This window comes from Bubalus kerabau, chromosome 1, assembly GCF_029407905.1.
Source record: "Bubalus kerabau isolate K-KA32 ecotype Philippines breed swamp buffalo chromosome 1, PCC_UOA_SB_1v2, whole genome shotgun sequence".
NCBI lineage: Eukaryota > Metazoa > Chordata > Mammalia > Artiodactyla > Bovidae > Bubalus > Bubalus kerabau.
The window spans coordinates 271201258-271226296 of NC_073624.1; the positions used below are offsets into that span (position 1 = coordinate 271201258).

The 25039-nt window shown below is 39.8% G+C and overlaps 1 long non-coding RNA gene across 1 annotated transcript in view; it reads right to left on the reverse strand.

Annotated features, from left to right (window-relative positions):
• Window positions 1–4502: 4502 nt before the first annotated feature.
• Window positions 4503–25039, reverse strand: part of LOC129642296 (uncharacterized) — a 109469-nt gene continuing 88932 nt past the window's right edge. Inside the window, exons 3-4 of the long non-coding RNA XR_008709600.1 lie at window positions 4832–4927; window positions 4503–4553 (exon numbers count right to left, since the gene is read on the reverse strand). This is a non-coding gene — a long non-coding RNA (uncharacterized LOC129642296). The remainder of the gene's footprint in view (window positions 4554–4831; window positions 4928–25039) is intronic.

Genomic DNA, 25039 nt, shown 5'->3' on the forward strand with positions numbered 1-25039 from the left:
GATCTCTTTGGATCTTTGGATGGCATCACCGACTCAATGGACATGAGTTTGATCAAGCTCTGGGAGTTGGTGATGGACAGAGAGCCCTGGCGTGCTGCAGTCCATGGGGTCGCAAAGAGTCGGACACGACTGAGCAGCTGAACTGAACTGAACTGAAGATCTCTTTACAGTGCTTTTAGGCTTGAACTTCTTTATGCTGCTGCAAATGAAGTCAGTTCCCTTGGGAAGACAATTAAAAGCTGTATGTTTTGTGGCCTGATTCTCTCCCAGGCAAGCTCTCTTAGCCAGGGCTCTGGAGCTGGGGGTGGTTACAGTCCCTGTTACTATCCTGAAGCTTGACCAGAGAGTCAAGCATATCTCTGCATGACTACCCCACTGTAGAAGCTGAGGACTCGGTACAGAGGTGGTGGGTGGGCAGGAGTAGAGGTGCTCTCAGCTCATCTCTCCTCACATGGAACCACTGCTTGAGGAGCTAGGGCAAGGACAATCAGGATCCCAGTATTTTCAATGTTTTGTACTCAAAGTAGAATCTCCAGTTCATAAGTAGGGGCTGGGTGGAAAATGTGAGTCCCACCTCTCATTAGCAACCACCTGGAGTTTAGCCTCAGCAACAGGTCACCAGAGGCAGGATAAGCTTCTCCTCCAGGGAAAAAAGCCCTTGGACTAGAAGCTGGGATAAGAATTGGTCCTATCTTCTTGGGCTCAGGAGTCTGGAGTAGACTCTTCATCTTGCTGAGCAGAGCGAGAGGAAAAGAAGAAGCAGTCTTGGTTCAAATATCACAAACTCTCACCTTTTTTTTTTTACTGAATGTTGATAGATCTTAAGTAGATGTTTCATTTGCTATTTGTCCTTAGGACCATTTCCAGAAGTTCTGAATGGTTGGTTTTTCTTTAAAAAAAAAAAAAAAGTTTGATCAATTTCACTGAGGAAGGGGTAAGCGGAGCCCTGGACACCGTCATCCCAGAGACCAATCCAAACTTTCATTCATTTTCTATATCTGATCAATCAACATTGACATGGAGCAGAGTCAATGTGCCGTGAGTCTTCCCAGGTGGCGCTAGTGGTAAAGAACCCACCTGCCAATGCAGGAGAGCCAGGTTCCATCCCTGGGTCAGGAAGATACCCTGGAGGAGGGCATGACAACCCACTCCAGTATTCTCCAATATTCTGGAGGTTCACAGGACAGAGGAACCTGGAGGGCCATGATCCCTAGGGTCACAAAGAGGCAGACATGACTGAAGCGACTTAACACACACGCATGCACACACACACACACATACATGTGTGCCATGAATGTAAAAATGAATAGGATAAGACTTATGCCCTTGAAGAGAAAATATTCTAGTGTAAGGTATAAACTATAATTACAACCCTAAGGGATAAGAGCTACAACAGAGAAGTATATTAAGTGCAGTGAAGCACGGGGTAGAGGTGACGACTTTGGGATGGGAGTGAGAACGATATGCACCATCTCATGAAAAGAATTAGAAACAAAGAGGGTGACCTCGGGAAACTTTAGCTCTGCTATATCTGCCATCCCTGAAAGTCATTCCAGATAAAAACAATGATTATAATCATTGTATTAATAATATTATTGGATTTAAACAATTGACATTTCCTTAATCTTACACATAATAAAAGAATCTCATAATTTTTGCTGCATTTGTCTGTAATACAAAATATAAGTAAATCACATTGAGCTAGTAGAACTTCAAGGCAAACTCTCTAGCCTCCTCCTTCCAATAATTCCACCTAGTTTGTGCCCCTAAGCCCTTTTTGTACAGAAATCTAGAGCCTCCATTGTTTATGGAGAAGAGGATATAGTTACATATCATTTTGGTAAAGTCTCCAAGGAACAGACGGAGAAGGCAATGGCAAGCCACTCCAGTACCCTTGCCTTGAAAATCCCATGGATGGAGGAGCCTGGTAGGCTGCAGTCCATGGGGTCGCTAAGAGTTGGACTCTACTGAGCGACTTCACTTTCACTTTTCACTTTCACACAATGGAGAAGGAAATGGCAACCCACTTCAGTGTTCTTGCCTGGAGAATCCCAGGGATGGCAGAGCCTGGTGGGCTGCTGTCTATGGGATCAGACAGAGTCGGACACGACTGAAGCGACTTAGCAGCCAAGGAACAGAGGAATAGGATGAAGCCCTTTTGCTTTCTAACATAGCATGCTAGATGGGATACTGTCAACCAAAATAATGCAGAGAGTGTCAAATAAAGCAGTTTATTTGTGGCCTTAAGAACTGCAGTTCAGGAGATACACATTAGGGTAAGACATAAAGCATGTTCCAGGGGAGAGGAAGAGTCAGGGACTTACAAAGGCAAAAGCCACAAAGCTGTACTCTGACATAAAAAGGAAACGTTTCTCAAGGGTTAGTTGTCACAGGTTGTTTTAGAGTAAGGTTCCAATAAGTATCTTGAGTTTCTGGCAGATTTTCCGGATGTCTCCATTAGAACATTAAGTAGTCAAAGGATCAGATTTCATAAGTTACAGCTACTCAGTGGCTTCCTGACTCCATTTTAAAGAGCTCTCTTAGTAATATCAACTCTATTTTGACTTTCTTTCCACACTTTCCCTGGCCAGTTTCTGTTATTTCCTTTTGTCATACATATGCTCTCTATTCCAGGAAGAGTTCAAGAATATAAAATCCTTCTAAAAATATGTGCAAACAAAACAATAACAGTGACAACAATAAACATGGGATTTGTCGAAGAGAAAAAGAAAAATTAAACCGTATCATCTGCCTTGCTCTGTTTCCAGGGACAGCTCTTGAGTTTCTAATTCACATGTACAGTAACAGCCTGTTGGCTTAGCTTAACCCATTTACAGTCTCAGCCAGACCGCTCCAATACTGTGCAGAAATATTTAAAATTTATGACTTTGGCTAAAGAGCTTGGGGCCATTGAGATAGTATCTGGAAAAACACAAGAATTGCTGGATGCCTAGGATACAAAACATAGCCTGATTTTTAACGTGTGGAGTGGAGTTATTCATTCTATCCTTGAAGAGTCTTGCAATATTTGACTTGAACAGACTATGTCTACATCCATGACCAATGGTTTCACTGTTAAGACTATGACTGTTCCAACTTCAAGCATGTCTTGTGTCCTTTCTTCGGTTATCGTGGTCAAAGCACAGTCATGGGCATTTAACATCACTGTCTTAATTGATCTAGACAATATTACAAATACTGTTGTATTTGGGCACCTGATCTCTGACACAGGCCCCTCATGTAGTAATAACAACACCCAGCAAAGAATGAATGATGGGTTTCCTTCACTGTGTATCCATCTGGATATAGACTGGAAATAAGTCAGAATGATGGAGGAGAATGATGTTGTGAAGTTTTCAGAGCATATTAGGGTTTTTTATTTTCCCCTTTACTAAGATGTCATCATAGATCATAATACCCTTGAGATGAAGTGACTGGCTCTAAATAATCTTCTTGTCAGAAATAACTGAACAAACGTCAGCCTCTCTTCTAGTGCAGTCTCTCTCTGTCTCACAGGACTTTCAATGTTATTGTTGTAGTATCTTTTTTTTGAATTATGTCAGAGAGTCACTGAAATCTTCCAGCACTAGGTTTTGAAAAAAGACAACACACTGAACAGTGAGAAATGGAGGAGAGATGTGATTCATCGTCTAAGGGGAGAGGCACAGAAGCGTAATTCTTCCTCCTGACAGATGCTCCGGCCCATGACAGATTCAAGTAACAGCCCTGCTGAAGAAAGTTGGCCAACTGCTCCAGGCACCATCTGCTCATTTCCCCCCAGAAGACTAATCCCTTCAGAGGTTGGAGGGAGAGTTCAAAAGGCTGCTCAGGCACTTAACAGATTTCCATCGATTTCTAGAATTATGAGTCATGCACATGTAACCCAAAGAAGAGTTAACCCCAACCAGGGCAGAGGCCATCAGAGCTGAACCAGATCGGGGGGGAAAAAAAATAAATTGCTTTAAATTCTAAGTGAAGTTTGTCATTACATCTCTCACGCTGTCTGAGAAGTGTGGCCTGAAAAGCCAATTGTCTGAATGAACCAGAATCCATATTTTAAACTGAACGTCTGTATTACCCAAATGAGTCCTTCCGATATCTTCTTTTATGATTGAAGCATAAGAATAGAGTAGATAAAGCAAGTTCAGAGGGAGTAGTGGCTAGGAAAAGAGCTGTCTTGAGAATCCATGTGGTCACTGTAAGGGAAATTCAGCAAAGATGGTACTACTGTCTTTTTCTTCAACATCATCTACAACCTAAAAGACAAGTTTTTCTCTTTGCTATGGAGGAAGTTAAGTGTAGTGGTTAAGGGTATCACTTTGGATGTCAGGTAGATAATGTTCAGTTTCCAATCCTACTACTTACAAATACTGTATACAATCTTGGGCAAATTACCAATCTTAATTTACTCCATGAGTTATTAGAAGGTGCCTCTCGGGGTAACCGTGTCACACAACTCCAAGAGTGACATCCATATGATGAATGGAGAGATATACATATACAGAGAATTCCATGTGAATCGTGCCTCCTGCAGTCATACAATGCACTTGGCCCTGTTCCCGGCATATAGAGAGTATTACAAAAAAAAAAAAGGCAGTGGTTAAATATCCAATATTCAATTCAGTCCACTCTTGTAAACAAGAAGGAGGAAGTTCTGTAAATGTCCACGAAGCATATGGTATTAATAAAAACACGAATCGTAAAACCCCTACTGCCACTATTCTAATATTAAGTTGTGCTACTTAGTAACCACGTGTTCATGGGCAGTTTACCTAACTTCTTGGTGCCTCAGTTTCTCCTTTAGCAAAAGAGGGCTGATAATACTGCTTACCTTTTAGGGTTCTTGTAAATCTTCCCAACCCAGGGATCGAACCCATGTCTCTTGCATCTCTTGCATTGGTAGGCGGAATCTTTACCACTGTGCCATCTGGGAAGCCCACAACAATTAAGTAAGTTAATACATATAAAACATTGAGAAAAAAATCTGGTAAAGTAAATGAGCATTAGTTATAACTATTTACATGTTATTTGTAAAGGTATCCTAAATGTATTGTCAAGGTGAAAAAGCAAAGTGATGAATACTTTTAAAAATTAGGGTAATTAGAATAGTGGTTACCAGAGGAGAAGAAATGGGTAAAGGGACTCAACTGTACAGTGACGGTGGAAACAGCTTCTACGGGTGAGCACGCTGTAGTGTAAAGAGAGCTGTCGTATTGCACACATGAATCTAATACAATGCTATAAAAAATATAGGCAGAAGGCAATGCTGCTCCAAAAATAATGATAAGAATATACATATAATGTTTTAACTTATATATACATAAAAGTTCTCTGTAAGAATAGCTAAGAAATTTATCTGGAAGGGAATTGACTGGTAGGAGGAAAAGGGAGCATTTTCATTGTACAGCTCTTCACACTTTTTGAAGTTTGAATCATTTGAAAGTATTAGCTTTGAGAATTTTTAAATATAGCCAATATTATTATTAAGTTTGATATAATTTCCCTTATATTAACAGATATTACTATTAATACTATAATCAAGTATCATTGCTGCTGCTTCTGCTTAATCGCTTCAGTCGTGTCCGACTCTGTGCAACCCCATAGACAGCAGCCCACCAGGCTCCTCTGTCCACAGGATTTTCTAGGCAAGAATACTGGAGTGGGTTGCCATTTCCTTCTCCACAAGTATCATTGGGTACCAACTATTATGTATTATAATACATTGTATTTACACAAAGGATATCTTGACTCTCCCATTCAAGAGCATTTAATTGGATGCAACAAATATACACAAGCCTACAAGCATAAGGAAAGCACCCATAAAAGAAGTGTGCATACCACATTCTCAGGGATGAGGGGAAGTCAAAAGACTGAGAGATTATTTCTGGCTTGCATTATCAGTGAAGCTGATGATGCATTACTTTCCAAAGAAATTCAAGGTAGAAGAAATGGTACAATTTGATTACAATAATATGGTTCATTACTGGGAAGAACCAAGAACTGGAAGACGTAAAAAACAGAGAATATGACTGGTGCTGGAATTCAGAAGGGAAACAACTTCATTCACTTTTCAACAAAGAATATTTTCCTCTCACTGGAATAAATCATGCCCGTGCATGTGTGTATGTGTGTGTGTTTGTATCTAGCAGTACATATTGAATGAGAGTGGTAGTTACTCAGCTGAAGGGGGAAACCTTATTAAAAGCAACCATATTGAGGGACTGATTGATTTATCAACTCTAAACTACAATGTTCAAACATCTATGTAAATAGAATAATTGTTACCTCATATAAGTTTCAGGCCTTTAGAAAATGAGTTTGTGATTTCAATTAGTTTATAAAGCCTAAATCAGTTTAATTGCAAATCATAGATACGCTCCTAATATTTTCTTGAAGCTACCTCTGTTAGAATTTTCTGTGGTTTCCTCCAAGTATAGAAGCTAAAAACCAGATCCAATTCTTTCAATTTATATACTATTGTATACAACAGTTTTTGAGCTAGAAAATTACAAGGAATTTGAATTTGACCCACATTTACTTAAGTGCCTAAACTGTGTTTTCACAAAGAGTATTTTGTAATCGTTATAACACTATGATGACATACTTAATTCCTTCTTTGACAAATAGGCAATTGGGTCTTAGAGATTTACCAATCTAACTGCAGAGCTGAGCTTAGAATTCAGGTGACGTGTGTATGTAGATATACACACAGGTGGGGTCCGAATAAAGAAAAATAAGGGCCAAAGTTATTGGCAATTTTCACCACAGCCTTATTGCCTCAGAATCAAATTCAAGGCATATTATAGTAGAAGTCGCCATGGTGAGAGGAATACCAGGCACATACATAACATATATATATTTCTTTTAGTCAAAGAAAGATTAAATTGATAATTTCCCTTTGCCAATTTATCGTCCATTTAGCTTTGTGACAGTTATTCATTTACTGCCTCTCAGATCCAAACATATCCTTCATTATCTCATCTGGGACAATGGAGCCCCACCCTCTAAGCAATTCCCCTTTGCAGTGAACACAGGGTTAAGCCTTTTTTTCCAAAGCAAGAGAGTTCCAGAAAAACATCTATTTCTGCTTTATTGACTATGCCAAAGCCTTTGATTGTGTGGATCACAATAAACTGTGGAAAATTCTTCAAGAGATGGGAATACCAGACCACCTGATCTGCCTCTTGAGAAATTTGTATGCAGGTCAGGAAGCAACAGTTAGAACTGGACATGGAACAACAGACTGGTTCCAAATAGGAAAAGGAGTTTGTCAAGGCTGTATATTGTCACCCTGCTTATTTAACTTATATGCAGAGTACATCATGAGAAACGCTGGACTGGAAGAAGCACAAGCTGGAATCAAGATTGCCGGGAGAAATATCAATAACCTCAGATATGCAGATGACACCACCCTTATGGCAGAAAGTGAAGAGGAACTCAAAAGCCTCTTGATGAAAGTGAAAGTGGAGAGTGAAAAAGTTGGCTTAAAGCTCAACATTCGGAAAACGAAGATCATGGCATCTGGTCCCATCACTTCATGGGAAATAGATGGGAAAACAGTGGAAACAGTGTCAGACTTTATTTTTTGGAGCTCCAAAATCACTGCAGATGGTGACTGCAGCCATGAAATTAAAAGATGCTTACTCCTTGGAAGGAAAGTTATGACCAACCTAGATAGCATATTCAAAAGCAGAGACATTACTTTGCCAACAAAGGTCCGTCTAGTCAAGGCTATGGTTTTTCCTGTGGTCATGTATGGATGTGAGAGTTGGACTGTGAAGAAGGCCGAGCACCGAAGACTTGATGCTTTTGAACTGTGGTGTTGGAGAAGACTCTTGAGAGTCCCTTGGACTGCAAGGAGATCCAACCAGTCCATTCTGAAGGAGATCATCCCTGGGATTTCTTTGGAGGGAATGATGCTGAAGCTGAAACTCCAGTACTTTGGCCACGTCATGAGAAGAGGTGACTCATTGGAAAAGACTCTGATGCTGGGAGGGATTGGGGGCAGGAGAAGGGGACGACAGAGGATGAGATGGCTGGATGACACCACTGACTCGATGGACTTGAGTCTGAGTGAACTCCGGGAGTTGGTGATGGACAGGGAGGCCTGGTGTGCTGTGATTCATGGGGTTGCAAAGAGTCGGACACGACTGAGCGACTGAACTGAACTGAACTGAGAGATGACTGAAAGGACATTGCAGAAGAAGGGAGATCATCTTTCCTGTTCCTGCATGACTTCTGTTTATTTCTTCTTGGGCCCACTGTGCCACAGCCAGAGGTGATACTCACATTCAGTGGACACCCTGCCCCTTGGCCACGACCATGTCATGGAGCCACTTGGCCAATGCACAGCTCCAAACCCAGTCCACTGACCACCTTGCTGAGACCCTCATGACTCAGACATCTCATACCCCAAGATCTGTGCCAGCCTGCTGACTCTAACACTCTACTCCTTTAGGTCCCCACTCTCCCAGCCTCAGGTCGCCTACCTCTCCTAGTTGCCTGGGGAATGTGGGCCAGCTCTGGTCCTGGCAACCCCATCAACTTCTCTGCCATCTAGTAGGCTACAACCTTCCTTTCTCCAATGAGGTCTGAATCCTAGCCTTAGGGAGAGCCACCCCTTCAAGTTGTTCCCTTATTTGGTACTCTCTCGCATATTCTTTCAGTTCAGTTCAGTCGCTCAGTCGTATCCAACTCTTTGCGACCCCATAAACTGTGGGGTCAGGCCTCCCTGTCCATCACCAACTCCTGGAGTTCACCCAGATTCATGTCCATTGAGTCTGTGATGCCATCCAGCCATCTCATCCTCTGTCGTCCCCTTCTCCTCCTGCCCTCAATCTTTGCCAACATCAGGGTCTTTTCAAATGAGTCAGCTCTTCACATCAGATGGCCAAAATATTGGAGTTTCAGCTTCAACATCAGACCTTACAATGAACAACCAGGACCAATTTCCTTTAGAATGGACTCCTTGGATATTCTTTAGCATTCTCTCAAATCTTAATAATCAGTCTTGTGTTATAATTAATAATTCATATATTAAAACTTCTCAGTTCAAATAGTTGTGTGGTTACTGTCTCCTGTTTGACTGATAAAATCTCTAATCTTGTTATTTTCAACATAAGCAGATCTAACCTATGTTTTCTTGCCTACTTACATTTCAATGTACCTTTTCTTACTATTAAAGAAAATTGAGATTAAAGGGAAGAAGGAAAGGAGACAGCTGGGTATAATTGTCTATATTTGATCAAGGTGGTTTGTTCCTGATTCTCACTTACACCTATTATGCAGAGCACTGTTTCAGGAAAACACTCCTCTCCAGAGTTTGCATATTCTTTTCCAGTAAAAACTGGAATATTATTCGTTACTCACTAAACCAGAGGAAATACTAAGAAATTACTTTGCATGTGTGCTCAGTCGCTTCAGTCATGTCCGACTCTTTGAGACCCCATGGACTGTAGCCTGCCAGACTCCTCTGTCCATGGGAGTCTCCAGGCAAGAAGGCTGGAGTGGGTTGCCATGCCCTCCTCCAGGGGATCTTCATCCAACTCACATCTTCTGCGACTCCTGCATTGCAGGCAGATTCCTTACCTCTGAGCCACTAGGGAAGCCCCAGGAAATTACTTTAAGAAGAACAACAACAACAAAAATAAAAATGTCTAAAATTCTAGTTCTAAAGTTTCTGGGGAGAAGAACTGGGAACAGATTGTTTTACAGATTTCTTATTCCACTCAAAGATTTTTATTGAGCACTTATCAGTAAGGTCCTATATACTACTGACAAATTAATAAAAAATAATTAATAATATAACAATGATCTAATGCTTTGATATCCTCAATACTTTTGTGTCCCCTCCCAAAATTCATAGGTTGAAATTCTAACCACTAATGTGGTGTTGTAGGACGTAGGGCCTCTGGGAAGCTCTTAGATTTAAGTGAGGTTATCAGGGCGGACACATTGACTTCCAGCCTCCAGAACTGTGAGAAACAAATGTTGCCGTTGAAGCTACCCAGTCTATGGTATTTTGTGGTCGCAGGCTGAGCTGACTAAAACACCAGTCTTCACAATATACAACTGATACTGTATTTTGAACCACTACCTCGAACTGCTCTGAGCTACTCTCGGTTCTCAGAAGGGACCACGTTCTCTCCACCCCAGACTGTCGCACGCGCTGCCCTCCTTACTGAGACTCCTTCCCTTCAGCTTCCCACTCCTCTGTTAGCCAACACCCAGGTATGGTTCAGATCTCAGCTTAGAAATGCTTCCCTCAGAAAGCCTTCCCTCTGACCGCACCACACACACACACACACACACACACGCTCGACTGTACTGGATTTTCCTTTTACGTGCTTCAATTTCTCAATACCTAATAAAACTACTTGAAGGCAGGAATATTGTCTTGTTCATCATGCCTAACTTGTGATGGGAATTCAACAAATATTCTCTGACTACTTTTAGTTTCTTGGATAAATCTGTATCTAGAGCCTCACCCAGTTATTCTCACATGAAGTCCCTCTTAACACTAAAGAAAGACAGCAAATTTCACAGACATGATCTCTTTCAAACTCACTTTTCATAACCAGACAAAGGTGATGAAATATTTGGAAACCAGAAACAGTTGCCAAATTACAGCTGTGAGTGGTAATCACTAAATAAAAATCTTCTCAAATACAATTTTGGATCCTTCACAGATAAATCTTTTGAAAGCACTTTTGTTCTTTCTGTGTAAAGGATAAAGAAGAATAAAGTTTTACAAATGAGAAATCTTGAAACAGAGCCAGACTATGAACTTTTACACTTTTACACAAATACTTAAGAGGAGACTGGAATTCTGTTAGAAACATTATTGCCCTTATAAAACTTTAAAAACATTTTCTTAAGGTAATATTTACCTTTGGCAGCTGAAGATGAGAGATTCAATTTTTAAGATTTCTGTCCAATCTTGCATGACATTCATGGACCAGAGATTTTATGAAAGCCTAGCTAATGGTTTATCTAGAAGCTGACATCCCCTTCAAATATTCAAATTTCACTTATCTCTTTAATTGTTCACATCATCAGTACAAAGTTATCTCTTGATAAGCTGAAAATTGTCACCCAAAAGGAAGAAAAATTACCACAGAGTCCAGAGCAAAATAAATGCAAATAGCTCATATGGGTCTGTGGGTGTGTAGGTGTTTGATTCTTTGCATTAACAACAGGGGGTATGAAGTGTGCATGCAGGAATAGAATGTTGCCCTTTGGAATGGTATTTGAATATTCTGGAACCAATATAAATGAGCTATTTAAGCCAATTGCATCCAAAGTGTTCTAAATGGCTGCCAAATTATGAAATACTTGAAACTGTGGAGGAGTCCCAAAAATTAGTCCTCAAATCACTTTAAAATATTTTTCTAAACTGTGCCACAAACAGATGGACACAAAAATATGTTCCATTTTCTCCATTCATAGTTGTTCTGGGGGAAAAAAACACTTTCTTAACATAGAATCACTCACAGCTGGTGTTACACTTGTTGGAATTCTGACCATTTCTGCTTTTCATCAGCAACAACAATGTAATAAGCATCTTCATGCTTGCCATTACCTCAGCAATATTAAGGGTAGTTAGAGCTAAACTGCCCCATCCTTTAGAAGCTTAGAATTGTAAATGTGCCTGTGTAATATGCATAGAAACTAGCTGGCTATGCATTCATTATACTACAATAGTAGTATAGGCTTTGATTATAGGCTAAAGAACTTCAAATCACTTATCACAAATCTTTTAATCCAGTGGGAAAGATGATTAGGATAGTAACTATCAGCAAGGTGCATGGCTGTCCAATGCATACCATCTTTTGGCAGGTGCAAATGAGCCAAGAAGTGACTGGGAAAGACATATAACTGTGTTCATTGGGTCACAGAGTTTCCAGACATCCAAAATCAGTTGTAGATTAATAACCCAAGAGAGTGCAGCATAGGAAGAAAATGATATCCATAAATCACATATGGAAAAGCCAAAGCTCCACACTAACACATTTTAAAAAAGAGTGTTTTCTAAACTGTCCAACTCTCCAAAGGATTTTCAATGATAGATTCCAAAGCCTCATATGATCTTGTCTCTGCTCTCACCGAATATCCTACAGTGCTCCACCCAGTCACACTAAATTTTTACTTTCTCTTCCTCCTTTTGCTTGGGGAGAGAGATGGTTGTTACAGAACACACTTTACTAGGGCCTTTGCACTAGCTTTTCCTGCACTTAACTTCACATACTTAACCTCTTGTCATTCACATTTCATCTTAATTTTCACTTCTTCAAGCAGTATTTACCTTCTAGAGAAATCACTTTGAAACCCTACTCTATTTTATTTTATATTATGATTCTCATTCTTACTTTAATTTCTTTTTAATTCCTGTGTTTGCTTGCTTGTGTGTTTTTCCTTTTCCATCTCCTGTCAATAGAATGTGAGCTCCATTTCACATGCTAGCAAGTTAATACTCAAAATCCTTTTGCTAGGTTTCAACAGTACATGAACTAAGAACTTCCAGGTGTACAAGCTGGATTTATAAAAAGCGGAGGAACCAGAGATCAAATTGCCAACATATGCTGGACCATAGAAAAAGCAAATGATTTCCAGAAAAGCATCTATTTCTGCTTCAGGGCCTTTGACTGTGTGGATTACAACAAACTATGGAAAGTCCTTAAAGAGATAAGAATACCAGACCATCTTATCTACCTCCTGAGAAACCTGTATGCAGGTCAAGAAGCAGCAGAACCAGACATGAAACAACGAACTGGTTCAAAATCAGGAAAGGAGTCCATCAAGGCTGTATATTGTCACCCTGTTTATTTAACTTATATGCAGAGCACATCACACGAAATGGTGAACTGGATGAATCACAAGCTGGAATCAAGTTTGCCAGGAGAAATATCAATTACCTCAGATGTGCAGATAGGTGATACCACTTTAATGGCAGAAAGCAGAGAGGAACTAAAGACCCTCTTGATGAAAGTGAAAGAGGAGAGTGAAAAATTATAAAACTGAGTAAAACTGAACATTCAAAAAACTAAGATCATGGCATCCAGTCCCATCACTTCATGGCAAATGGGGTTGGTGGGGGAAGAAAACAGTGAGACTATTTTCTTGGTCTTCAAAATCGCTGTGGACAGTGACTGCAGCCATGAAATTAAAAGATGTCTGCTCCTTGGAAGAAAAGCTATGACAAACCTAGACAGCGTATTAAAAAGCAGAGACATCACTTTGCTAACAAAGTTCCATATAGTCAAAGCTATGGTTTTTCCAGTAGTCGTGTATGGATATGAGAGCTGGACCTTAAAGAAGGCTGAGCACTGAAGAATTGATGTTTTCCAACTGTGGTGCTGGAGAAGACTCTTGAGAGTCACTTGGATTGCAAGATCAAACTAGTCAATCTTAAGGGAAATCAACCCTGAATATTCATTGAAAGGATACTGATGCTGAAGCTGAAACTCCAGTATTTGGCCACCTGATGCAAAGAGCTGACTCACTGGAAAAGACCCTGATGCTGGGAAAGATTGAGGGCAGGAGGAAAAGCGACGACAGAGGATGAGATGGTTGAATGGCATCATTGACTCAATGGACATGAGTTTGAACAAACTCCAGGAGATGGTAAAGGACAAGGACATCTGGTGTGCTGCAGCCTATGGGGTCACAAAGAGTCAGCCACGACTAAGCGACTGGACAACAACGAGAGCAAAGATCTCTTATTCATTCATTCTTCTTCACTTTAAGATGTCCACTTGTGGCCATGATAGAGTAACAACAACTTAATTATTTTCCTACAATGAACAACTAGAAAACTAGACAAATATATATTAAGGGATTTTCAGACATTGGACTATAGGCAACATCAAAACGTGATCTCTGAGAAAAAGAATACAATAGATTTAAGTCCTATAATTGACCAGCTTCTTTTCAGAGGGACATTGAGAACACTGGAGTAGAAAGGGGAATGAATACCAAGCAAGGTAATCAGTTTGCTAATTCAAGATACCAAAATTCAGAGTTTAGTGACTGAGGCAGCTGGAAGTTACAGGGCAGAGTTCCAGAGAAGAAAGAGCTACTGAAAACCCATGAAATCTGAAAAGGCTGAAAAATAGAAGCTGCAGAAGCATGAGTTAAATCATGCCAAAGCTCACTCAAAACTTAGAGATGTTTGGGTTCCAGTTACCTAGAGTGTAGATCCTTGAGATATTTAGTAAAGATCCAGAAGGACAATACCCTAGTGGTGGGACTAAATTATTCTAGAACAAAGAAAACCCTCTATCCATCTATGTGTGTGTGTGTGCTCAGTTGCTTCAGTCGTGTCCAGCTCTTCACAATCCTGTGGACTGTAGCCAGCCAGTCTCCTTTACCCATGGGATTCTCCAGGCAAGAATACTAGAATGAGTTGCCATGTCCTCCTCCAGGGATAGGGGCAAAGAAATATAATTTGAAGCAATAATGAACCAAAATGTCCAGATTAATGAAAACTATAAATTTATAGATCCAAAAAGTACAACAAACCAAAAACAGGGTAAAAAAAAGAAAATAACACTGGAGAATATCAAAATCAAACTCTTGAAAACTAGTCATGTAAAAAAAAAAATCTTTAAAGTAGCCAGACAGAAGACATGTTAAATTCATGGAAACAAAAATAAGAATAACAGGGAAAAAAAACCTGTAGACATCACTGTAATTATAGGCTGCTGATATCTATCTAAAAAACAAGCAAACCAAAAACCTTAATTTTGGTGAAAAGCTAAACTGGTTTATGCAGAAGGCAATGGCAACCCACTCCAGTGTTCTTGCCTGGAGAATCCCAGGGACAGGGGGGAGCCTGGTGGGCTGCCATCTGTGGGGTCGCACAGAGTCGGACACGACTGAAGAGACTTAGCAGCAGCACAGCAGCAAACTGGTCTAGGTCAATTGGCATAAATTACTTTTATCAGTTAGACTGCTTCAGGTCACTTAGTCAGTGAGCAGAAGCTGGCTAGATGGCCACCAGAATTTTTTCTTTATTTGTGTTGAGCTCACAGCTAACCTATTTCTGTATGCAACTGAATTTTGACCAATGGAATGTGAATGGATGTGATTTATGCAACATCCAGGCCTGGCCCAACAAAACCTCCAATATGACTCCTAATCAATCTGATCAGTCTCTGATCAGTCTCTCAACTGGCAGAGGACCCTGAGGTACAAGGGCATGGCAGAACCAATAGATGTCCCCCTAGCCCAATGACTTTTGTCTGTGACAAAAGCAAGAAAAAACTTTTATTAAGCCGTTGAAATTTTTTCAATTTGTATTAATAACCCTAACTGTGAATAACATAGCTTTGCAACAAAGAGATTCATATTCATAGGTAAATGGTAAAGATTCATAGGTAAATGGTAAAGAGCTGGTAAAGATTCATAGGTCTTTACCAGCTCTAATTTATAAATATCAAAGTATATAAATGATGCATTTTACGTGTGTGTGCGTGCTAAGTCACTTCAGTGTCCGACTCTTTGCGACCCTATGGACAGTAGCCTGCCAGGTTCCTCTGTCCATGGGATTCTCCAGGCAAGAATACTAGAATGAGTTGCCATGTCCTCCTCCAGGGAATCTTCTTCACCCAGGAATCAAACCCACATCTCCTGTGTCTCTTACCTTGCAGGCAGGTTTTTTACCACTGAGCCACTGGGGAAGCTCCGTATCCATCTAAATGAAACTTAAAAACAAGTCATGAATGGGTCACGCTAAACTGAACTAAATTAACCACCTATAAAAAACAAAATCCAGCTTTCTTTAAAAAAAAAAAAAAAAAAAGGAGAGAAAAATCTAAATATTCAATAATGAAACATTCAAACTTTTCCGCATCCAACAAAAAATTGTGAGGTATTCCAGGCAGCAGGGAAATGTGGTCCACATTGAAAAGAAAAATCAGCCAACAGAAACAGTTACACAAGCAACAGAGATGATAAAATATGAAGGCAAAGATGTTAAAACAGTTGCTATAATGATCTTCAAGTGTTTGAAGAAAAGCATCAATATAATGAGGAGATAAATGGAAAATCTGTTGAAAGAGCCAAATGGAGTTCTAGAGGTAAAAGCTTGATGACTAAAGCAAAAATTAATGGAAAAGGATTAAGAGCAGTTTAGATACAGTAATAAGTAAATGAAAAGATGTAGTAACAGAAAGTATTAATGAGCGTGAAAGAGAGTAAAATAGTAGAAATAAGCAGAGTATCAAGGACCTACGGGGTACCACTAAGCAGTCTGAAAAGTGAAAGTGAAAGTGAAGTTGCTCAGTCGTGTCCAACTCTTTTCGACCCCATGTCTGTGGGATTCTCCAGGCAAGAATATTGGAGTGGGTTGCCATTTCCTTCTCTAGAGGATCTTCCTGACAGTTATTGAACCAGGTCTCCCACACTGCAGGCAGATTCTTTACTGTCTGAGCCACCCATAAATTTATAGTCCTGGAAGCAGAGAAGATAGGGGCAAAGAAATATAATTTGAAGCAACAATGAACCAAAATGTACAGATTAATGAAAACTATAAATTTATAGATCCAAGAAGTACAACAAACCAAAAACAGGGTAAAAAAAGGAAAATAACACTGGAGAATATAAAAATCAAACTCTTGAAAACTAGTCATGTAAAAAAAAAAAAAAAATCTTTAAAATAGCCAAATAGAAGACATGCTAAATTAATGGAAACAAAAATAAGAATAACAGGGGAAAAAACCTGTAGACATCACTGTAATTATAGGCTGCTGATGTCTATCTAAAAAACAAGCAAACCAAAAACCTTAATATTTATGAAAAGCTAAACAGGCACCCCACTCCAGTACTGTTGCCTGGAAAATCTTCCATGGATGGAGGAGCCTGGTAGGCTGCAGTCCATGGGGTCGCTAAGAGTCGGACACGACTGAGCATCTTCATTTTCACTTTCCACTTTCATGCACTGGAGAAGGAAATGGCAACCCACTCCAGTGTTCTTGCCTGGAAAACCCCATGGATGGAGGAGCCTGGTGGGCTGCAGTCCATGGGGTCGCTAAGAGTTGGACACGACTGAAGCAACTTAGCAGCAGCAGCAGCAGCAAACTGGTCTAGGTCAATTGGCATAAATTACTTTTATCAGTTAGACTGCTTCAGGTCACTTAGTCAGTGAGCAGAAGCTGGCTAGATGGCCACCGGAATTTTTTCTTTCTTTGTGTTGAGCCCACAGCTAACCTGTTTCTGTATGCAACTGAATTTTGGCCAATGGAATGTGAATGGATGTGATTTATGCAACATCCAGGCCTGGCCCAACAAAACCTCCAATATGACTCCTAATCAATCTGATCAGTCTCTGATCAGTCTCTCAACTGGCAGAGGACCCTGAGGTACAAGGGCATGGCAGAACCAATAGATGTCCCCCTAGCCCAATGACTTTTGTCTGTGACAAAAGCAAGAAAAAACTTTTATTAAGCCGTTGAAATTTTTTCAATTTGTATTAATAACCCTAACTGTGAATAACATAGCTTTGCAACAAAGAGATTCATATTCATAGGTAAATGGTAAAGATTCATAGGTAAATGGTAAAGAGCTGGTAAAGATTCATAGGTCTTTACCAGCTCTAATTTATAAATATCAAAGTATATAAATGATGCATTTTACGTGTGTGTGCGTGCTAAGTCACTTCAGTGTCCGACTCTTTGCGACCCTATGGACAGTAGCCTGCCAGGTTCCTCTGTCCATGGGATTCTCCAGGCAAGAACACTGGAGTCCCCAGAGGAGGAAATGGCAACCCACTCCAGACACTGACCAAATTTACACAATTAATAAATGCCAGGTTCAAATTTTAAACTCAAGTCTTTCTGACTCTAAACTGCTGGGTTCTTTTTACTGTCTCACATCACACAACTCCCATACTTATTTCAATGAAATAAGAAATGCAAAGTGGGGTAAGTACTGATTTATTTCAAATTAAGATCATAAGAAAGATTTTCTAGTTTACCAACATTGAGCTCTGAATAATTAAAGGCAAGTACATACTATGACAGTAAACCACAACTGAAACTAAAATGCTGTCTGTAAGAGAGCTGCACGTGTGAGGATTAATACGCTAATTTTGCTATTCCCTTCCCATCAGCACAGTCCAGTATTTATAGTCTCATATTTGGCTTCTTCCCCTCTTAGGGAACCAGATAATAACCGCTGATGAAATTTCTTAATTTTCATAGCTCTGAAGTAAACAGCAAATCTGTTTTTTTCAATATATCATGTTTATAATATTTAGCAGAGCTTATTTCATCCATAAAAAGATACTCATGTATACATAAAACAAAGTAAAGGGTACTATTAGCTCTTTGAATATGGATACAATATAATGAAAATCTATTTAAAATGTGTGATTTTTTTCTCCCCTTTAGCTTCATATAAATTCTGTATAGTTATTAGCACACCCTGTGAGTGAATTGCATACTTTAGAACACATCTCTTTTCCTCAAAGTGCAATGCATTGTTAATAATGGGAAAACATTTCATCTACTTCAAAGTGCTATCATTTTTACTTTATATATTGTATAGATAAAAATAAAGACATTCAAAAAAATGTGCACGCCTTATCCAAGAAAACAGTTATCACATGCAACCCAGGGGAAGCATAAAATGGCTCAAGTCTTAGGGAGCACGCTTTATTCATTTGTACTCATTGATTAAAATATGCATAATTTTGCTTTTGGAATTTATTCTAGGAAAATTATTATGAATGTGTCCAAACTTATTATGTGTGCCTTAACTTTATTCATTGAAGAAATTGTTTGAATTGTATATAACTCCTTGTTATTAAAAAAAGAACTGCTGCTGCTGCTGCTGCTGCTAAGTCGCTTCAGTCGTGTCCGACTCTGTGCGACCCCATAGATGGCAGTCCACCAGGCTCTGCCGCCCCTGGGATTCTCCAGGCAAGAATTAGTTAACAAAAAAAGAACAACTAAACATATCTAAACACTTTCTTTGTAGGAGATTAAAATGCCATATGTGAGTTCTGTCTCCTTCATTGGGATTAGGACTTAAATTTTGTCTTGGCATAAGCATTCTAAGGTTACTTAAAACAAACACCGCTATGCTTTCCTCTGTGTCTTAAAACTCTGGCAAATCAAAATTAGAAGAAACAAATCCTTTTCTGTGTTTTTAAATTACATAGTTCACACCCTAAAACTTATCCTATATTAGAAATAAATGTGTCATTGATCATCAGTTAAACATTTATATAAAACATTGATCATCAATTAAACATTTATATAAAACAGATCTCAAGTATTCTAACTAGCTTAACCTCTTATCCGCAGAACACCTCTAAATCAGTACTTAAAATTGTTTACAACAAAGCTTCTGTGGTGTCCTTAGAAACTCTACTATCCCCTCAGGAAATGATTGGCCAAAGGGACTTTCAGCTAATGAGGTTAATTTTTGTGGTTTGTTGCTTGTGTATTTCCAAGACCGCTGTAAACACAGTGGAAATTTTTCAGTGGAGTTAAGGGGCTTCCAGGAGGCTCAGTGGTAAAGAATCTGCCTGCCAAAGCAGGAGTCATGGCTTCGATCCCTGGGTCAGTAATATCCGCTGAAGGAGGAAATGGCAACACACTCCATTTTTCTTGCTTAGAAAAGTCCGTGGACAAACAACCTGCAACGGTCTATGGGGTGGCAAAAATTCAGGATGCGACTGAGCACACACACAGTGGTGATCATAGCTGCTGAAAACCCTTTATAAAATATTGGATGCTCTAATTTCCAGACTCGAATTACTTTTATTCTAAATGCTATTGTTAATGTCAACTCTTCAAATACGATGATTAATTTGCTTTCCTAACTAGATTGGTCATAAATGGCATGAATCAGCAAAAAACAAAAATGAAAACTGACAGCATTAATGCCCTATACTGAAGAAATTTTAATTTATTTCTTAAAACATCAGTTAAATAATATTGTCAAAATGTTCTTATTACCAATAATAATATTAATATCATTTTAAATTGTAAAATAAATATTATGAGAAAACATATTTTAAAATATATTATTTGCTACTTGGAATGGCTTTAAATCTTTTTCTCAAACATAGTCATTTAGATGGAAACCCGAAGACAAATGCTAAGTTCCCAGGTCCCTTCCTTCAGACTCAGGTATAGTCAAGAGCTAGATCTTCCTGAGGATTTTCAGAAACTGCTGTATGTGAAGGACCAGTTATCTGTCCCTGCACACAGCTTAGGGAAGCCTAGGTTAGCCTGCAGAACTCAGTGACAGTGAAGAGAGAGGGACAAACTAAGATGAGATCTCACACCTAGGGTGCGAGTTCTGCAGAGGAGCAGAACCAAGGGCCTTTGCAGAAGAAAAATTCTACATTATACATTTTGGGGGGCTTCCCAAGTGGTGCTAGTGGTAAAGAACCTGCCTGAGAATGCAGGAGACGTAAGAGACTAGGGTTTGATCTCTGGGTTGGGAAGATCCCTTGGAGAAGGGAATGGCAACCCACTCCAGTATTCTTGCCTGGAGAATCCCATGGGCAGAGGAGCCTGGCGGGCTACAGTCCACGGGGTCACAAAGACCTGGACATGGCTGAAGCGACTTAGAACAGACGCACTCACAGTTTTTTAATAGAAGAGATGATACGATTCAGTTTCTTTCTAGCATAAGTATTTTATCCCAAGTTCATTGCTATCGCAGCTGAATGCAAGAGAGACTGGACCCCTTGCCCATGAACATATTCTAAAGTTAAACAACAGAACAGACAGTAAATGTGGGTCCTAAGCTTCCTGGGGAAGCGAAAGCTAAGGACCTCCATAGGACTTCACAAACAACACTGAGATCCAGATGTAGCCCTTGGCCATTTATCACCAAGGAAGTTTTTATATGCAGAGTCAGAGGATTGTATTTGTGTTAAAAGTCTGCATTTAATCAGACTTTTGTGTGTGATAAACCTGTAAAGCATATCATAATGCTGCTTCTCTGTGTTGGTAGCTCTTCATTATTAAGATATCAGAGTTTCAAAGAATGGACAGACCCCAGATCTCTCAGAAATTCTGAGAGATGCCCAAGGTGTTTATTAGTTTGGTTAATTAGGGAAATCTGGATCTATATTCTTTTAGATTCTTTTTCCAAAATAGAACTCCATTATTTCTAAATTTTTAAGGAATTGAGCTATACCGGTGGCTCTGCCTATAACGCAGGAGACCCGGGTTCAATCCCTGGGTCGGGAAGATCCCCTGGAGAAGGAAACGGCACCCCACTCCAGTACTCCTGCCTAGAAAATCCCATGGGTGGAGGAGCCTGGTGGGCTACAGTCCAAGGGGTCGCAAAGAGTCGGACACGTCTGAGCGACTTCACTTTCACTTTTCACTTTTCATCATCATCTTCTTATGATTATTAAAGACTAAAACTATCTTCTTAGATAATGATACATCTTTGAGTTAACTCCCTCTTCATCATTAACATTTTAGGCAAATAGTTGTCTACCTGGCGTTTGATAGTAAGAATTCCCCAGTTAGGCTGCTACTCCACAGCACCACGCAAAATGCTCTAGCGCCATCTGGAGGGTACTTGTTGGGTATTTAAGAAAAGCAAATTGCATAACCGATACGTACAAAAATGACACAGTGAGAGTTCTGTGTGCCTGCACTTGGGCAGTTTTGAAGAATTTCATTAAAAAAGAAATTCAAGTATTCTTCAGAAAGATAGACAAAGATAACAAGATCCTATCTGAGAAGCAGTTTGATTCTGGCTGAAGGATAACTCATATATTTCTATTTGAACTGGGGAGAATTATGTATTTGTACCCACATATTAAAGCCATCATGAGAAATGCTGGGCTGGAAGAAGCACAAGCTGGAATCAAGATTGCCAGGAGAAATATCAAAAACCTCAGATATGCAGATGACACCACCCTTATGGCAGAAAGTGAAGAGGAACTCAAAAGCCTCTTGATGAAAGTGAAAGTGGAGAGTGAAAAAGTTGGCTTAAAGCTCAATGTTCAGAAAACGAAGATCATGGCATCTGGTCCCATCACTTCATGGGAAATAGATGGGGAAACAGTGGAAACAGTGTCAGACTTTATTTTTTGGGCTCCAAAATCATTGCAGATGGTGACTGCAGCCATGAAATTAAAAGACGCATACTCCTTGGAAGAAAAGTTATGACCAATATAGATAGCATATTCAAAAGCAGAGACATTAGTTTACCAACAAAGGTCCGTCTAGTCAAGGCTATGGTTTTTCCAGTGGTCATGTATGGATGTGAGAGTTGGACTGTGAAGAAAGCTGAGCGCTGAAGAATTGATGCTTTTGAACTGTGGTGTTGGAGAAGACTCTTGAGAGTCCCTTGGGCTGCAAGGAGATCCAACCAGTCCATCCTAAAGGAGACCAGTCCTGGGTGTTCATTGGAAGGACTGATGTTGAGGCTGAAACTCCAATACTTTGGCCACCTCATGCGAAGAGTTGACTCATTGGAAAAGACCCTGATGCTGGGAGGGATTGAGGGCAGGAGGAGAAGGGGACAACAGAGGATGAGATGGCTGGATGGCATCACCAACTCGATGCACATGAGTTTGGGTGAACTCCAGGAGTTGGTGATGGACAGGGAGGCCTGGCATGCTGCAGTTCATGGGGTCACAAAGAGTCGGACACGACTGAGAGACTGAACTGAACTGAACTGAAGGATAATTTTAGGTCCAGTCAGTCAGTTCAGCAGCTCAGTCATGTCCGACTCTTTGCAACCCCATGGACTGAAGCATGCCAAGTTCCCTGTCCATCACCAACTCCCAGAGTTTACTCAAACTCATGTCCATTGCAGAGAAGGCAATGGCACCCCACTCCACTACTCTTGCCTAGAAAGTCCCGTGGACGGCAAAGCCTGATGGGCTAGTCCATGGGGTCACTAGGAGTCGGACATGACTGAGCAACCTCACTTTCACTTTTCACTTTCATGCATTCGAGAAGGAAACAGCAACCCACTCCAGTGTTCTTTCCTGGAGAATCCCAGGGATGGGGGAGCCTGGTGGGCTGTCGTCTATGGGGTCACACAGTGTCAGACAAGACTGAAGCAACTTAGCAGCATCAGCATGTCCATTGAGTCGGTGAAGCCATCCAACCCTCTCATCCTCTGTCGTCCCCTTCTCCTCCTGCCTTCAGTCTTTCCCAGCATCAGGGTCTTTTCCAATGAGTCAGTTTTTCTCATCAGGTGGCCAAAGTATTGGAGTCTCAGCTTTAGCATCAGTCCTTCTAGTGAATATTTAGGACTGATTTCCTTTAGGATGGAACGGTTGGATCTCCTTGCAGCCCAAGGGACTGTAGGTTACAGATTACTGAAAGAATTTATTAAATATTTCTCTTTCCACTAAAAAGGATACAGTAACCCTCAATTCAAATTAGGAGTATAATTTAAGAGTTATGAAAGATGCAGAAAGAGTGGGGAACAAACTGACTAGACAATTATCACTACAGGTGGGTGGGTGAGTGATAAATTAACTAATAATATATTAATTAATTCCCCACGTGCTCAGTCATTAATTGTGTTCGAATCTTTGCTATCCCATGGACTGTAGCCCACTAGGCTCCTCTACCCATAGAATTTTCCTGGCCTGAATACTGGAGTGGGTTGCCATTTCCTCCTGCAGGGTATGGTCCTGACCCAGGGACTGAGCCCACATCTCCTGTGTCTCCTGCATTGGCATGCAGATTCTTTACCAATGAGCCACCTGGGAAGCTCTATTAATTAATAATAACATTAAAATGTATATTTTTTTGTGTTCCAACTCATTACTGTGCCTTCTTTGACCAGGGGAAACCTATTTAGATGATGTTTTGTTTTGTTTTTTAGATACAATCAAACTAGTCTCTTGCATCATGTTTGCTGTCAAATGTAACAGGAAATTATAAAATCAGTTTGTACATCCCCTGACCAGACCTGGAATTTGCCATTTCTCCTAGGTGCTCTACTTCTTTTTGATGGAAATCTGTATTTAGAAGCCACAGTCTGGGGCACCAGAAAAATATATTGTTACTGTTTCTACAGGTTTGCAATGGCCAGAGCTAGAAGTCTTTTTTTTTTTTTTTTTTCAGCAGTTGTATCTCAACAGGTCATACTAATACGTCCATTTAAAATTCTAGACTAATTGACTTAAATCTAAATATAGTTTTTCTCATGCCAAAAATCCCAGCAAAGTAAAAATTACACATTTGCTTTATTCAACATTCAAAATAACCACCACAATAACCTTGAAGACACTGGAACTTTTTTCCATATTATTGTATTCTCAGTGTATCCTCTAATGATGTATATAAATATCATTCTGTCTTAAAATTTTTTGGAATAGTTCCTGTTTGTATACTCAGGCCACCAACTAGACAAAAATTGAAGTTCATTTGTTTTTTTTTATTTAATTATTTTGTAAATATATGAAATACACATCTTCATTAAAGAAATTTTTCCAAATCTGCTGAGTACAGCTTAAGAATTTAACTTCTATCCCATTGTCTCCACCTAATGCTACCCTTATCCATATTAAATTTGTAATTTTATGGTTTATCTTCCATTGTTTTACCTTAGCATAAGCAAATGTGTTTATGCATAATAAGTGGTAGCATACAATGCATATTTTACTTCATTTTGCTTCTTTCATTTAATACATCCTAGAGACAATTTCTTAAGTCTATTTATATTTATTGATATGATCAATATTTTGGCCTCGGGTGGTACAATGGTAAAGAATCTGCTAGCAATGCAGCAGACTCATGCAAGAGACACAGGTTCGATCCTTGGGTAGGAAATGGCAGCCCACTCCAGTATTCTTGCTTCAAAATTCCATGGACAGAAGAGCCTGGTGGGCTACAGTCCACAGGGTCGCAAAGAACAGGGCACAACTGAGCACACTTATACTCTGTCAAAGTATTTTATAAATATATGTGCTCATATAGATGCAGAATTGTCTTTTATATAAATATTTTTCACTATGCAATCTATTTTATTCTACTCTTTCTCAGAATACTTTTGGTATGCAGAAATTTTGTAATTTTGTCCTAACCGTTTATTG